This window comes from Rattus norvegicus, chromosome 3 (genome assembly GCF_036323735.1).
Source record: "Rattus norvegicus strain BN/NHsdMcwi chromosome 3, GRCr8, whole genome shotgun sequence".
Lineage (NCBI taxonomy): Eukaryota > Metazoa > Chordata > Mammalia > Rodentia > Muridae > Rattus > Rattus norvegicus.
Genome location: NC_086021.1, coordinates 111981881 through 111995980, shown reverse-complemented (window position 1 = coordinate 111995980; position 14100 = coordinate 111981881). Strand labels below are relative to the sequence as shown.

Sequence of the window (14100 nt, the reverse complement as noted above, 5' to 3'; positions counted from 1 at the left end):
GCCCTGCCATCATATTTTGTAAATTAAACTAGAGTCAAAAAACAAAAAAAAGGAACTATAAGCTCTGTTTGTCATATTACCACGGTCACGGGACTGGTTTTACTCCCTGATTATTATGAAATACAAGCTTAATGAGACAAAATGTAAGGTATTCAGAGGACATTATTGACAGAATTTAATCTCGCAGATTATCACTGCTAATATTTTGATAATTTGTTCATTCGCTCATTTACTGTTTTCTTCAGACAGAATCTAACCCTGTAGCTCAGGCTGGCCTTAAGTTGTAGAAATCCTCCTGCCTCAGCCTCCTGAGTGCTGGGATTGCAGGTGTATGGCACCATATTCTTCTCCATTGATAATATTTAAAGACCCTTCTTTCTCAATATCTTTTTAAAAAATAAGATCAAATTTTAAAGGACAATTGATAGCCTGATCCTTAATTCCATATATATAGGTACCTTTTCATGGTAATCAATGTCAATTTCTTATGAGTAGTCACAATTTCAGTTAACCAATGCTTTCTCGACCTTTATTTTGCTTGTGACTCTTCATTATGTAATTAACTTGGTATCCAAATATTTGTGGAATTTTTACACGCCTGTCATCATCCAGGGAAATTGCTTGATTTTTTCTTTTTTCTTTTTCTTTTTTGCCTTTATACAGAGGCTTTATTGTTAATTATTTACCTTAATAGTCTCAGAAAGAAGAACAGATTAACTCAGTCCAACACGATTTGCAGTTGGCAGAATCTAGTGAAGCAGTGTTCTGATCACTAAGGATTTGGGGCCTATAGTACCTGGTGGTCTAACACTTCAAACACAATCCAGGACAGTGCAGCATCCCTCCTGTCACTTTGAAACCACACCTACCTCCCTTCATTATGAAATATCTTCATTAACTATGATTCCCAGGACAGGTTGCCTGGAGCATATAGCCCTGAGGACAGTGCACAAAAAGAAAACTGAAAGAAAAACTCGGATGATAATTTACTGATCTAAGGAAACAAAACCTTCCACTCTAGTATGAAATAAACCCAGTTACAAATGCACTGGTAGGTCTGTGTGAAGGCTCTGGCAGAGTAACTGAGGGCAGCCAGTTATTTACAGGATACACAGGCAGGAAGGGTGCACCCAGCCCAGCAAGGGCTCAGAAGCCAAACGTGTGCTCTCCACTGTAGGCCACATACAAGAATCCACTTCATCTTTTCCCTTCTCATAAAGCTGTCCCACAGTTAGGCTGGACTGTGGGACTGTCTTGTCCACAGACAAGAAGACGGCCTTCTCGGAAGGAAGCCGGATCCTTTTCCTGATGATCCACATGAACTGAGCCACAGTGATGTCAGATGGGACCAAGAACTTCCTCTTGTCAATGTCAACAATCTGAGAGCCGAAGACATTTTCCGCGATCACCGGAAGCTGGTCAGGTACTTCTCTCTGATCTTCTCAGATTCCACGCATCTGTGTTCCAGCGAGGGGTCCTCCTTAAACCGCTTGATTTTTCAATATCTAACATACAACAGTGGTCCTTACTCGGTAACTAACAGTAAGGTTCTTTGCAGACATATGGCCAAGAAACTTGAATAATGTTCCAAGGGGTGCACACACGAAATAACAACTCAAAAATGCAGAATTGTTCATTCACATCAGAAAAGAATTTGTCAAGTTTCACTTATTATCAGCTATCTATCTGGAAGGCTTCATGGGAATTAGGGAGATATGTCTATGGATTCCCAATGCCCCATGATTGATTGATTGATTGATTGATTGATTTTCATTTTAGTTTGTTTACTGGAGATTGTTCCCATGAACTTTTGCACATACACTCTATCACTGCGCCATGTTCCCAGACCCACTAACCTAACCAGGCATTCCTAGTCACCCATGCCTATGACTCCAGCACTTGGTTGCTAAGGCAGGAAGATCACTAACTCAAGGATAGATTGGGCTACATGTCGAGGTACCATCTCAAACAAAACAAGCAAACAAATAAGAAACCATCGTGTTCTGTTGTAAGTGTAGAGAGCCAATGGAGTTCATCGCTCTTATCTACGATGCTACCCTCTGGCCAAGAATGCAGGCAGGTCAAGGTATGACGCCAAGGCAGTTCCATACACCCAGAAATCAGAAGTGAGTCGGCTGGGAAGATGTTACCAGTTGGAAGGCCCCACAGGCCAGGGCTAGAGAAAGGAAACCCCAATAGACTGCTCTGCGATTAAACAGAACAGAGCCAAAGCCTGGCTGCTTTTGTGCTGGGTCAGCCTGTGTCTCCATGCCAGCAGCCCACACCAATCCATTCCACCCTCAAACCTGATGTTCTCCTTGGTTACAAGCCGGTGATTTTCAAAAAGACTTTTCTGTTTCTTTTTCGGCCGTAGCAACCTGCTCTTTTAAATAGCTTCTTTATCTGGTGCAGTAATTACGGTCTGTGACTAACTGCTGCAGTTCATAAACACGGGGTTTACCGTTAGGGTCAGTAGTTCTCGGTCTTGTCTGAATGGCAACTCCCCCAGCTGAGCTCAGCACTGAGCAAGGCACCTCTCCCTCAGCACTGGGCTGGTTCTCCCTGGTGCGATTCACTGTGGGAGGGTTCCAGTTGTCTGTTATAAAAAGAGGTCACATTTTTATTAAAATTGAAGTCTAATACCAAAACACGCTTCAGGAGATTGTTGCCTGAACATTTTAATTTTCCCTTAAACTTCTTTTCATGGTCCAAATGATCGGCAGTGTGCACATTGTTTCTTGTATATTCAGGAAGAGAGGGGAAAAAATGCCTTTTCAAAAAGTAGTTCATAGGAGCTGGTGCGATGGCTCAGATGGTAAAGACATTTACAGTGCAAGCTGAGCAGCATAACATGAGTGCCATCCCGGGAACCACACGGCGGAAGGAGAGAACTGGTTCCCCAGAGATGTCCTCTGACTTCCATGCGGGTGACGTGGCACGCGTGCCCTCCCTCCATTCTCACAATAAAGACTATGATTTTTTTTTTTCAAAACAGGGTTTCTTTGTGTAGCCCAGCTGTCCTAGAAATCTCGCTGTAGACCATGCTGGCCTTGAACTCATGGAGCTCTGCCCGCCTCTGCCTCTCAAGTGCTGGGATTAAAGGCGTGCACCACTATGTTTGGCCCAAGTATAAAACTTTTAAAAGAAAATGTCATAGAAAATCTTTGGGATCTAAGTTTGGGATTTCTTAGACAATATCAAAAGTACAACCCACATGTACAAAAGGAACAATTGGTAAAATAAACTTCACAAAAAAGTTTTTTTTTAATTCCCCGAGGAAGTCTCTGCTGAAAGGGACAGATGGAGAGATGACCAGCTGGATGGGGAAATCTCTGCACACCATACGTCCTGACGAAGACTAGAATCAATTTTGTGTTTATGTAATTCTCAGAATTTGATATTGAAAACAATAAAGTTAGAAGGAGAAAAAATACAGAATAAAAACTAAGCCAATGCGAAGTTTGTCGGCAGCTTCCGCCGGTGAGAAATGGAAAGATCACTATGTCTCCATTAGAATGGGGGAAGCAAAATTGTAGGGGTGTCCAGTTGTAGAAGACTGAGTCAGCAGGATGGAGACTCCCAAGCCAGCCTAGGCTACCCAGCAAGATCACATCATTGAGTCCCCTCCCCAAAACGATGGCGAGAACACAGAGAGCCGGATCATGGCTGTGTCGCTGTTGAGACCTTAAATCAGTGGTTCACAATCTGTGGGCTCTAGAGGGCTGAGTGAACCGTTTACTGGGATCATCTAAGACCATCAGAAACCACAAATATTTATATTACAATTCGTAACAGTAGCAAAATTACAGTTATGAAGTAGCAACAAAAATAATTGTATGGTTGGGGGTCACCACAGCATGAGGAATTGTATTAAAGGATCACAACATTAGGAAGGTTGGGAATCACTGCATTAAATGGTCTAGCCTCTCTGAAGCTAGTTTGGTACTCTCTTAAAAACTGAGCATATACCCTATCCATGGTAGGACTCTGCAATTGTATTTGTCTTTTATCCCAGAGTAATGAAAGCTCCTATCTACACAAACATCTGTCCACCAGTGCTAATGGCAGCAGGACATCCTGCTGACTGGAAACAGCTGATCTCAAAGTCAAATATTTTATGATTTTATTTACATAGTTATGAACAGCCTACAGATAGCAGCATGGCAGAAATGGAGAAATTCAGCAGTTGCCATTGGTTAAGATTGGTAGGTGGAGGTATGAATTAAAGACCCAGAGGAAAGAGAGCTTCTAGAGGAAGAAATGGCTGTGATTCTTTGTTTCAGTACTAACAAGTCTCTCAGGGTTAGAATAGCAAACACTGATTGTATCAATGTCAACTTCCTGGATTCCATTTGGACACAGTAATGTAAGATTATAACCACCGAGGGGAAACCCAGTACTAGGACCTGGCCTACTATCTTTGCAACTTCCTGCGTATAGCTAATGCTTTTTAAAACAAAAAGCCTTTTGAAAAAGCAATTTATGCTGTGTAGAAAATTATAGAAGATGGGGAAAAATATAAAATTGCTATTTTTAACATTTGGAACCTTTGGTGTTTGTTTTAGGATATTGGAAGTTATTGCTTAATTTCTGGTTTTGCTCCTCTCCCCAAGACATACTTGACATAACATAAACTGTTGCTTTAAATTTTTTTCTATTATGATTTTGTGCATGCTTGTGCAGAAGTCAGTTAACTGTGGGGTAGATCTTTTTTTCCCCTTGAGAAATGAGCTGTACCTTGAGTGTCTCTCTTCTCTATGTTTATACAGAATATTATAGCACCAGGAGCTCATCTGTTTCTAACAACCATGATTTTCTCTCCCTACTGGCACAGGTAGACCATGCTGACTGCCTGCACCCTCAACCTGGGGAGCCTTTATGGTGTGCCAAGATTGGAGCCATCACATTTGCATCCTTAAATCCCACAGACATTCCATCAAGAGACATACTTAGCCTTCTCACAAGTGAAAACAGATTCAGGAGAGCAGGCTCTCAGAGTTTCAGTATCCATTCTGAGATTGTATCTCTGTCATGTAACAGTTTCCTCAAGATTGAAACATTCCATCCTTCAGGGAAGCTCAGAAGGTAAAGAACTCAAAAAAGCTTCAGGAAGTCCCTGAAACTGACCAGATTCACTAGGCTCCTCCCTACCAGATTAAACAATAAAATGGAGAGTAGAGGAGGCTGAGACCAGACAAGCTAGCTGCCTGGAAGAAGCAGAAACCCCCTGAGCTATTTGGAGAGGCTTAGACCAGAGTGTCTTGGTCTAAAAGAAAGCACATTCTTCACTCTGTTGAGCTGCCTGCAGGCTGTGCAGTGTGTTCTAGGTCCCAGCTTTGTGAGCTGTCACCCATGCTGGGGTGGGCTTTGTTGATGCAACTGTCTGTGAGTCATTTCTGCTCCTAATCCACACTCCTGTAGGTAAGCCCAATAAAACTCATTGGTTGACCAAGTTAGACTTTGATGGTATCTGTACTTTGGTCTGTCATAGGCTCCCTATCTGGGGTGAGTAGACTTGTTTTTCATCTTCCCAGGAAAACTTTTGCAACATAACAATCACCCTGACTGGCAGGGACAGGATTTACCAGTGAAGTACTCCAAGCATAGACCAGCCAGCCTTCCTATGATTGCATCTAGGCTCCCTTTTGATTATCTGTTTAACTTTGGTTTTAGTTTCCTCATCTTTAAAATGGGCATAGAATAAATAAAAGCAGCCTCTTAAAGTTGCTTTTAAAGACCATGAAAGATGATTTCTGTAAATCTGAGAACTATTCTACTTGAGGTATGGTGAAGGGCCTGTTGACTGTCCTCATGATTTTGTAAGTATGTTGCTTTAAGAAAAGGAATATACTGTGGTTTGATGTGAAATGTTCCCATAGCTATATACATTTGAATAGTTGGCTTGCTTTGGAATCTTTTGGGAGGCAGAGCCTTGTTAGTGCATCTCTGAGAGAGTTCCTTGAGTTTCTAGAATCCAGCTACACTTTCTGTTCACCCTCTTCTATCTTTCATCTGCTTCCCAGATGCAGGTACAACGTGGCCAGTAGACCCCAGCTCCTGTGCTGTTCCTTCCCCACCATGATGGGCTGTATCCCCTTGAACTGCAAATAAACCCTTCCTCCCTTAAGCGACTTCTTGTCGTGTATTTTGTCACATCATTAAGAAAAGAAGCTAAGGCTACACCATTCACCTACCTTGGGGTTCTGCCAGCAAGGTTATCACTAGATGAGCTCCCCTGATCATGGTCCATCACAACTGTGAGCCACAATAAGGCCATTTTCATAAAACCCTCTCCATTGTGCTACCATCTTTGGTAGTAGAAGATGAGTAGGGGCTCAGTAGGCCATCCTCACCAATAGGAAAACAGACCATGTATTTTGGATACAGCATGTATAGTCTACAGGGAAAATAAGAGCAGCCACACGCCTTCCTACAGATGTCTGTCATCATGTAAAATTCACAAAACTGAGTCTCCACTCACAGTTGAACTGACAAAATGTGCTGTGTCTATACCACTCAATAGCCTGGGATTAAAAAGAGACAAAGAGCTAAGGTATGAGTCACATAGATGACTGGGAATAGCATACAAAGTGAGGGTAGCCACTCACAGGTTTGGATACAGTGTGGTTCCATTCACCTCAAAGCTGAGCACGAGAGGTAGTAATGAAGGTTCACGGCTGATGGTCCAGACTACAGTCCAATTCTCTACATATGAGCCACACTGCCCCCAAACCATGTCATTTTGTCAGAGACCTGCAGGTCACCTCCCTGCAGATAATTGTGTCCTTAGAATAAGTCTGAATATCCTGCTTCTGTGTACTATGAAGATGAAGAGGGTAGACGTGGGTAGGTTTTGGGTTCTGGCTTGATGAAAATTCGGTCAGAATACACCGTAGACTCAAAATGACTAGGAATGGCTGCCCCTGCAGATGTATGAACAGACACACATTGAAGTAGGATGCCAGCCATTCAACTGAATTTACCTCAATCTTTAAGCTCGTGCCTCTAAGTTATCACAAGGATTATGGAACATTTGTCCTAGAAGGCTAAAAGGACAGGAGCAGGGAGCCCATCAACTTTGGTTATTTCATGATCCTGTTAGAGAATTTGAAGGGGTCCAAACTCTGGTTCTTCTCTGGGATTGTGTGTGTGTGTGTGTGTGTGTGTGTGTGTGTGTGTGTGTGTGTGTGTGTGTGAGAGAGAGAGAGAGAGAGAGACAGAGAGAGAGAGAGACAGAGAGAGACAGAGACAAACAGACAGACAGAGAGACAGAGACAGAGACAGAGAGACAGACAGAGACAGAGAGACAGATAGAGACAGGCAGACAGACAGACCCACAGAAGAAAGAGAATTTGTACACATGAATGCAGTGCTCTTGGAGCCCAGATGAGGGTGTCAGATTCCCCTGGAGCTGGTTACAGGCAGGTGAGCCACCTATGTGAACACCAGGAGCTGACCTTGCACTTAGAACATTCACAGCATTAACCACTGAACCAGCTCTCCAGCTACTTGGTGAATTTTTTTATGCTGTAAACCAAACAAAAATCTTAGATGTCTTTTAAGCAATTCAGAGGCCAGGCCTCTGTGAAGATCTTGGGCTTCACGTGAGCAACCTTAACCCTTTTGTTGTACCCTGAATATTTCTGCAAATGCGTTTAAAACAAGAGGCAAACTTTAGAATGCCGTGGCAAATTGAGCGGCACTCTGAGAGCAGATTAAAGTTGTTTGAAATGCTTCAAAGAAAAGGAAAACTTTAATCCGCCGAAGGCCTCCATCAAATCCATATTCCTTAATTTCAGAAAAATTCCCAAGTCATTTAAAGGCCCAAATATCATTTTACACTTTGGAAAGAAGTAACAGAGAACCTTCTAATGTTTTTCCAACATCCTTCCTTCCTTTAGGGGCTCAGTGAAGCTGAGTCTCCCTTGCCCTAGACTGGCCCAAGTGGATGATGGCCCTCCTGTCTTGGGGATGGGGACAGCCTTCTCTAGGGCTCTGCCTTGAGTTCATGCCTAATGACTACCTGGAGAATTCCTTCAAACTGCTGAGTCAGGCTTTCTCACTGTTATTTCTGGGCGAGATCCGCATGTCTGTCACTGTGTGGAAGAACGCCCAGTCCTTCCAGAATGCAAAGCTGAAGGGGAGAGAGCTTCCAGGGAGAAGACAAACAAGGCAGGCTGCAAGTGAGACTGTGCTTTGGTCACTGACTCCATCAGCTCAGAGGCTAACCCACTTCTTCATCCTTTGCTGCCCACGGAGACACTTAGTTATAGCTAGTGACCCCAGTAGTCACAAGGAAGAAAGTCATGGACCACGGACACGCCCGGTACTGTGCCTGAGACTCCATATGCAGCACCTCTTTAGAGAGCAGTGGGACGGACACCTTGTAAAGAGTTCTGTATTACAATGAGAAAATCAAGGTGTAGACGGGCTAACTAAACTGCCTGTTGTCATAGCTACTTAGTATTTGATCAGGATTCAAACACAGATTTTCTTAAATCAACCTCCCTCCACTCTCTCTGGTGTGTGTGTGTGTGTGTGTGTGTGTGTGTGTGTGTGTGTGGTGTTTATGGGTGTGCAACTTTTCCAAAGCATAGCAGGAAGGGCCAGACATTGTGGAATTACATTGTAATTAACCCCTTTCCAGGTTCTGGCTAACATGACTGCTCATTTAACCCTTCCCAGTAGGGTTAAATGGTGTGTATACTCCTCTGACCCTGGGAAAACTTTCCTCTCCATTGGCCTCTTAGCTCCTGCTTCCTCCTTCCTCCTTCCTTCTTCCTTCCTCCTGCCTCTGAAGTTCGAAGGTGGTAGGTATATGCTGACTACAGTTTGCCTTGCCTCCAGCCTACCCTAACACAAAATCCACAGAGTTAACAAAGAGAGGAGATTTCAATTGTCATTTGTGTTTGTTGGAGGAGAAGATACAAGAGGGCTTCACCTCGCTGGCTTAGCGCACAACGCCAGAACACTGACCTCAGGCCGCAGCTCCATCACTGATTGCCAGTATTCCTGCTCCAGAGGTGATAGAGTGGCCTTCCTTTTAACGGGGAGATAAAAAACACAGAAGAAACAGCACTCTCCTTCGTGCTCTGAAAAGCTGGCATCCTTCCAGGACAGACTTATGTACTTGGAAGAAAAAAGAGAGAGAGAGAGAGATGGGATTTGGGCCAAGAATGGCCCTACAAATGAGAGAAATATAGAGCAGGCAGCTGGAGCAGAGCAGCCAAGTGGTACCACCAGCTGCAGGCCCATTAATTAACGTTCCCTGGTATGTGGCGGTTCCCGTGACCTTGATTCTTGTTGAATTTACAGAGATAATTTTAACAGAGCCTCTACTTTTCTCACTGGAGTATATTTATCCAAGGAGTACCTTACATATTTCCCCTCATCTCTCCAAGCAGTAAATTTATTCTAATTGCAAAGAGATAGAGTAAAAGCCTGATTGAATGCTTGGCAGTTTATAGAGATTTATTTCTGGGGCTTAAGGGGTTTTTTAGAGTGTGTGACTAGAAGAAGGGTTTGAGGGGAGCTGGGGGAAAGGAGCCTAAGAGAAAATGTAGGTTTAATGAATCTATAAAATGACCCCATTGTAGATAAATGTTACTCCAAAAGAGTTTAAACAGCCTCAGTGAAGACAGTATCCGTGACAGTCAATCTGATGTGAGCTGTCTAGAGCTTCTCTTTGGGTTTCCCTGGGATAGTTGTTAATCTCTGGTCAATGAGGGGGTGTGTGGATGGGGAGTGTGTAGAAAGTGAATTTAACTGCACGTTTTCAAGCACTAACTTACAGGTATGAAAAGAGGCTCAAGGGAACACCTGCCCTGCAAGCTGCTGCCATCTCAGAATCCCAGAAGCTCTGAATCCCAACAGCCTGCCCTCTGTCTCCAGGTTTCTGACCAGCAATGGGGAGTCTTTCAGAGCCTAAGGCTCTCCCAGCTAATGATGAGATAGACGGATGCTTCAACCCTAATGGGGCCTTCTGCTTAAAATAGGCATTGCATGCACACACTACTGAACTTTTCCCTGAAAACCCTCCAGGCTTTTGATCCCAGGAGAGACATTCATCTTTTTTGCAGCTGTTTTGCAAGTTCCGCTGGGGCTGAATTTCAGGACTCCCAACTGTTAAACTGGTTACATTGTAAATCTAGCCACAGTGCTGAAATGGAGACATCTGTCCTGGAGGAAGAGGTGAGATGGAAAAGAGTCTCAAGTAGAAGCTGTTGGGCAGCAAGACCAGAGTGAAGACCCTTAGCCACAAGTCCTTTGATGCGTAGGTCAGTCTTATTTTTAGGACTTGATATGGAGGACCCTTGGAGAAAACTGTTCAGTCTTTTTACCTGAAGTGTGACACTCATACAGAAATGTGAAGCTTAGCCAGTATAGTGTCAGGAGGTGTCAGTGTTTCTTTGGTACCTGAGAGAAAAATCATTCTCCTGAGTTGAGTGGGAGCCAGTTCTACGTTACTAATGGACAGAATAAGGTTCAACACATCTGTTTGAAACTTTATATAAATGGAACTAAGAGCTCGTTCTTCTTGCGTTTGCTTCTTTGTCTCCATCTGTAAATGTGAGGCCCTCCCGGCCTGGGTGCCCGGATGCAAGCGTAGCACCTGTTCATTGTAACGCTGGTGTTTGGAGCCACAGTGCTGACAGGCATTCTGGGTGCTTCTAGCTTGGGGGTGTTGCTGGTGAGACTCAGAAGAACATTCTTGGACGTGTGTGAAGGTGCACGTGAGAGTTCAGCATGTCTGTTGAGCAAAAGGTCAAGGCTATCCCTAAATTTAAGGACAAAGTCAGCAAGATTTGCCCCTTGTTCGCTCATTAAACAAACACAAACCAAGAAACTGCTGCTAGGATCAGAGATGGCTGGTACCATAGATATTTTTATGTGTCAAGCTGGCGAAGCCTTAGAAGCCAGATATATGATCAAACATTATCCTAGATACTCCCATGAAGGCATTGAAGATAAAATTAACATTTAACTTAGCAGCCTTTGAGGGAAATGGATCACCCTCCATGACATGGGTGAGCTCATCCAATCAATTGAAGTCTCTAGTAGCAGAAGGACTGACCTCCCCCCAAGAAACAGAATTCTGTCAGCAAGTGCCTTTAGATTTGAGCTGTGTCTCTAGCCGTATGTCTACCGTTCCGATTTAGGATTTGCTAGCCTCTTTAAGTGTGTGAGCCAATTCCTTAATCAGTCTCTCTTCCACTCCCCAGTCAGAGACATACAGGTGATGATTGGCCGGTAGTACAGAAATGGAAAGTCTCTCATTTAAGCACTGGGATACATTTAAAGGAAATCGTTTTAACTTTCGAATACCCTTGGTAGATGATAGCTTCCTATGACTGGATGTAGGTGATGACCAAAAGTTCATATGAGAAAGAAACCACACACACATACCCTGTGCATTATGTGTGAACACTGAGATGGGCGGGAACTTTAAGAGATAGGGCCCAGTGGGAAGTCTTTAGATCATTCAGTGGTGCATCTTTCAAAGGGGATTGTGGAACCCTAGTGGCTCTGGCCTCCTGTTCTAGGGATGTGACCTCACCCTGTGACAAGTGGTACTGTTGTCCACCATTGGCATCCTCAGCAAGGACCAGCTGATGAGTCATGCTCTTGGTACTCCAGAACTGTGAGTTAAGCAAACCATTTTACTCTCTAAAGTGAGTCTGCCTCAGCTATTTTATCACAGTAATGCAGAATGAACTCAGACACGAATACAGCAAAGACAATACACTGGCTACTCTTAGCCATTCGGCATTTCTTTTTTTTTTTTTTTTTTTTTTTGGTTCTTTTTTTTTTTTTTTTTTTTTCGGAGCTGGGGACCAAACCCAGGGCCTTCCGCTTCCTAGGTAAGCGCTCTACCACTGAGCTAAATCCCCAGCCCCGCCATTCAGCATTTCTACACAGTCCTGCAGCAGTTCCCAGCCAGTGAACAGAGCACTTTACACCATGCCAAGGACACACTGTGATTCACATTGTTCTACTCTAGCCTCCTGGTCTGATACCATGTTTTTGTTTGGATAAGCAGTTTTGACCCAAGACTAGTATGTGTGATGATAGCAGAACTACTGGAGAGAAATAAAGGAAAATGTGTGTATGCACAAGAGTACATGCATATATGCACATGTGCATGAAAGTGCATGTATGTGCGTGTATGCATATGCATGCCTGTGTGTGTGTGGGTGTGCGCACATACATTGAAACTTAGAATCAGACATTTCAAAGACATGGAAAAGCAGATATGGGGACAGGAGAGTCTTGATATCATGAAGGGTTTCATACATGTCAGAGCAGCTCAGGATTTGACCATCAATTGTATGAACAGGAGCTGGGACAAACTATAGCCATAGAACTGAAGAGTCATTATGATATGGACCAATCCTGGGTCATGTCTCCATGGTGACTATACCAACTGGCTCATGTGGCTGCTGATAAACACAGTGGTGTGATGGCCAGGCCTCTGCTCTGTCCCTGGGTCTTTAGTCTGTCCTCTGTTGCTTCAGCTTCTCCACCACATTTTCCTCTGATGCAAGCTTGGTTCTGCAAGTTAGGCCACAGCAGAATTTGGGCTTAGGGTTGACCTTGAGTTACTGCAGCAGGCACAGCATTGTCAGTGTGCTGCCTAGATCCTCTGTCTTGCCTTGGGCACTGTTAGGGATTAGTTAGGGTTCTCTAAAGGAACAGAACTGATTTATTAGAGTGACTTACAAGCTGTGAGCTGGGTAGTCTAGCAATGCTGTCTCCTGCCGGAAGGCTAAAGATCTGGTAGTTGTTCATCCTACAGGACTGGATGTCTCATCTGGTACCACAGTCCCAGCCTTCCATCTTCATTGTGACCCAAAGACATAGGTTCCAACACCAGTAATGGAACCTGAGGAACAGGATGAACTTGTCATGGAGAATGAGAATAAGCAGGCAAAAAGCAAGAAGTTCTGTGTCCTTTTATGTAGGCTGCTCCCAGAAGCGGTGGCCCAGATTAGGGTGTGTCTACTCACCTCAAATAATCTAGTCAAGCAAATCCTTCATGAGCATGCCCAGCTGCTTGGGGCTTAGTTGTTTCCAGATGCAGTCAAGATGACAGTGAAGATCAGTCATCACATGCCTCACATGTTCACCTCTTTCTGTTTCTCTGCTCGATTTCTCTTGCTGGGCTGCAGGCACCTGCAGCCACAACCAGCACAGGTTAGAAGTCATCAAGTGACTGAGATGAACTTCCTGCACTGACATGGTCCCAAGGTCACAATTAGAGGCCATAGTTCCATGTGATTCTCCAGTGACCAAACTTTCTGACTCCTAGTCCCTAAGACTCTTTGGTCAGAATTGTGCATGGAAGTCTTACTTCCCAGATCAAGGGTTACATGTGCATCCTCTGGTTCATGCAGTTGTTCCTTGAGGTGGGTCAGGGAGAGCTAGTGCTGTGTAGAACATGATTGACAGCTAGAGCCCACCAGGCTTCTCTGTGTCAGGTGCTGTGCTGGACAATGTGGTGCATAAGAAAGCAAAATCCATCTCCCGGCCTTAAGAGGGAGAGGTACAATAATACTTATGAAATGATAACTTGATTTTGCACAAACACTGGAGTCTAATAGTAGCAGAAGAACTGCAGGATGAGGTGCTAAAGAGTGGGAGAGAGAATGAGTGTAGGGAAAACAGGGAAGTGAGAGGATACCTACCACTTCCAGCTTTGGGAGCTTGGCATCCCTTCACGTCCAGCTTTCTTCCAAGGAGGAACAGGGAGGGAGCAGGAAAGAATCCTGGACACTAAGAAGAAGAATAAAAACCTTCTTATTTTCCCCACTGATAAGGAAATTGGTCACAGCTCATGATTTAGAGTAGAGGGAGAGAAGGTTCAGAGAAGGTTAGCAAATGGGAACCAAAACAGAGAGCCAGTGAGAGGAAGATGGCTTTATTCACACACAGCAACTGCACCTGAAGTAACCAGGAGGATATTTAGAAACAATAAACAACTACAGTGTGAGTGAATTTGTGTGAATCTTCTGTTCTCCCAAACCAAATTACCCCTGTCTTCTAAACACTTTTAAGGACTTGTCTTCCTGTAGAAGAAACCCAAGGGCAGGACTATAGTTA

The 14100-nt window shown here is 43.9% G+C and overlaps 1 pseudogene; it reads right to left on the bottom strand.

The window, feature by feature from the left end:
• Positions 1–1146: 1146 nt before the first annotated feature.
• On the bottom strand, positions 1147–13266 carry LOC103691852 (gamma-aminobutyric acid receptor-associated protein-like 2 pseudogene; annotated as a pseudogene).
• Between the last annotated feature and the right edge of the window lie 834 nt (positions 13267–14100).